Genomic DNA, 3,862 nt, shown 5'->3' on the forward strand with positions numbered 1-3,862 from the left:
AGAATGAAGAGGGAGAGAGGACAAAGGTAACAGCGGGTTCATCAGCAAAGTGTACATGACAAGAACACGCCTATTCCTAAACGGTTTAGGTGGCAGGAAATGTAAAGGGTCGGAGAGCACGGATGAGGAACGGAATGAGTCGACCACCGAAGATCCCACGCCCGGTCCCCTACCGTGTCGACAATCTGTCGTCCAGCTAGACGAAGTGGAGACCGTCTCGAATCAGCAAACTTGCATCGAATTTGAAGAGAATAACAGGAAAAGCTCTTCGACTGATAACTACGATGCTGTGCCTCAAGCCCCCCGCAATGGAGATGGGACCAAGGAGTCACCATCAGAGCACTGAACTCCAGGGCTTTGATTCGAGCAAACTTGTACTTCAAAATATTACCCCAAAAAAATCAAAGTAATGTTTGGCCAAGCTGGCAAGCAAACGTACTTGCAAGTTTTGGAAGCCATGGGACCAAGGTGTTCCGATGAGAACAAGGACCTCCAAGACTACGATTTAAAAGTTAACCAAGTAATTCAAAGCATCAGAAAAAAAATTTTGATCACAAATTTGAAATGGCAAACGTTCTTGTATGGTGAGAGTTTTGGATTTGAGCCACATAACAATGAGAGATGAGATGAAGATGAAGAGAAAAATCTGAATTCTAATACATGGAAAGAGTAAATATTTGCAGAACGGGAATTCCCGTGTTTTTCAGTTGATCTTTATTTTGAGCAAGTTGCATACACACATATAGAGTTGATTTAAGACACACATTTATTTAACACGCACACACAAGCACACACAGACTCATATAGACACACACATACAATCACGCTCGCACACACACACACACACACAATCACACACAATCACACAATCACACACAAATTCACATATGACGTGTACAAAGTAACACAAAGTAAGCCACATCCTTCTTTTGGTCACAATTAGGAAAAGAAGCCTTCACAGGCAGTTCATGTTTTTATTTTGGCAATTTCGGGCGTGATCCCAACGTGACGCCGTTGGACGCCCTGCGGCTACTAGGCCCCAGATGTTTTTGTTTTTTTAACTAGGGATTAAAACTAACCCATGAACACACCTAGATGTGGACAAAGTTGTGACTTCAGAGCCCGACACCCCGACAGGCACCGGCGAAATTGTGACTGAAGTCAGCAGCATTAATATGTGATCTTTACTTTGCTGTAATGCAAAGAAAACATAAATTCATGTATTTGGGCATGTATCCATACCATAACAGTATTCTATTCTCTGACCAACATTACAAATGACTTTCATACTATAGAAAGTAATCATCATTATATTTTCTCTTTTGCTTATTCATAATCAAAATTACAGTCTATCAACCTGGTTTGCACATGTTCAATCCTTAAGTGTAGAAATTTCCTCCCTTGCCAGCGAGGATAACAATTAGACAGGGACTTAATCATTGCGATTAAGGCTGCCTGGCAACGTGCATATTTAACGCAGAAACCGACTGTAGCCATGTTGAACAAATCATATGAATCCATCTTTCTCCACCTTTCTAATATATTCAAATTAAAGAACCTTTCTCAATCGATATCATTGACAAAATTCCTTTTTGAGCTTGTAATTTTGAAATAGCAGTTATCTTTATTCCGTATAACAGTTTGTCTGATGCTTAAGGGGCGTCATTCAGAAAGACACCGCATGCGACTTTCTCATAAACTGCAGGTGAGCTAAGAACATGATTTAGGAAATCGTATTGTGTATTGTAGGGTTGACAGTTGCATGACAGATGTGTGATGGAAATACTATAGCTGTTTGTACCTGAGATACATAGCCATCTAATTTTAACTGAAAGATACTAGTGAGTATACATAGAGTTTCTTGAGAACATTTTGTGATATAAGGGAGAAAGTCTTATATGGAAAATTATTGAAGATTTTAGGATGCTAAAGAAAATCATTATATGCATTTTTCTTGCTCTGGCAAGCCATAATTGTAGCTGCCATAACATATCAGCAACTAAATCAATACTAACAGCATATAAGTACAAAAACGCAACGTGATCCGCCACTTGAAAAATATGGTAAACCTCCAAGCAGATATACCGAGGTGAGTTGGACATATACTCATTGGATTCAAACTGATGAGTGAGACCTTGTAAATGTTTACTACTTTACCGCTGTGACACCATAACTGTTGCTGCACCATTGAGCTCCACGACAGAAATGATCAAATATGGTAAATATGAATGCCAACGAATGGACTCGATCCACTTTTATGTAACTAAAAAGGCTGATATACATTCTCCTGACAAAAAGGCCAATCTTCTAACAGAGGTTCATTGGATCGAGACTTGTTTATATACCAAGTTTTCAAAAAATCTCTCATTTTCAGAAGATTTAGCAAAACTAACTCTATCTAATAAGTGGTGGGCTCAATGTACATGGTAAATGCACTGTGAGTGCACTTCTATGGGTGTATTAGGGTTTGATTCCTGCTAATAGACCTGGCTGTTACACTGTGCCCAGCCCCTGCTGACAACCACAAACACCACAGCCACAAGAAATGTCACCAGGAATTCAGCATCATATCTGAATAAGGACTTCAGTTTGAGAACAGAGAATGTGAGCAGAATCGTGGAATTGTATAAAATGTCCGTGATGAGTTTGAGAGAGACAAAACAGGAACATTGGTGTTGCATGAATGCATGTCAACAGAAATGTATTAGCATTTATTTTTTTTATTATTCTATTGCAGAAAACGTATTATCCTGATTGTAACATTTTTGTTCGATGCATTTACAGCTGATAAAGAAGCTTTCTTTATATTTTGTTCAATACTGCGTGAAATTACTCAGATTCTACCGTTTTGTTACTCTATTATCCAATACTGAGATGAATATGTGTAATAGATGACAAGAGATTGTCAAGTGGCATAATTGACGACTATGCCTATATAAAAGTTTAATCTTTGAAAAGTCATAAGACTAAGTCATGTGTTTGAGAAATGTGAATTCTTGACACATAGGTTCACTTGTATACCTATTATTCTTAATATGCAGTGAAGAGGATTTGAACCTTTTGAAATTATCTCTCTTTGTCCCAAAAATCTTTAAGTGTTGTAATCTAGAAAAAATATTGCTTAAGAACTACAGAAAATATAATTTGAGGCATGGAAGACATTACGAAAGATCAAAGGAAAGAAATATACAGAAAGTCGTAGTGATGAATAAAGATTTGTGAATGTATATGGCATGGCTTTTCTTTTTCTTTTATAGATCATACATATATAGCTTAGGGATTCCTTGACAGGGAAATATCATATCAGATATGACATTCTGGACTTTACATGTTATATTTTACAAAACCGCAAAGCTTTATTTTAGACAATGGTTATAAGGAACCACAAGTCAGACTACATAATATCGCAATCGATTGATATAGAAAAATCAGGAACAGATGAAAGGACATGAATATTTTAGAAATTACGTAAAATAGGCCTTAGTTTGCATTGGTTTATCTCCGTAATATTGTTTACCTTTACCTAGTTTCCAAATACCGCAACAACAAAATTTCTATTTTAAGTCCAATTTCATCCAAACATATAGTGACAATTTCAAGTTAATACAAAGCGTCAATCGCACATTTAATTATCTTTAATCGGAAGGGAATCAACCTTTTAACATGAGTTCGGAGACCTCATACCTCCACGAAATATCTAGAGTCTTTGTGGATTTATAGTTTCGTCTTGTCTCAATGATTATGCAATTTGGCTTAAATTAGCAGGATCCATTTTATCTGGCAAACATATTGTTTGCGTAGATGTTCTTTCAATCGACAGCATTCCACTTTTACATTCATTATGTAAATTAGACTCTTGCAT

The sequence above is a fragment of the Branchiostoma floridae genome, chromosome 3 (genome assembly GCF_000003815.2).
Source record: "Branchiostoma floridae strain S238N-H82 chromosome 3, Bfl_VNyyK, whole genome shotgun sequence".
Taxonomy (NCBI): domain Eukaryota; kingdom Metazoa; phylum Chordata; class Leptocardii; order Amphioxiformes; family Branchiostomatidae; genus Branchiostoma; species Branchiostoma floridae.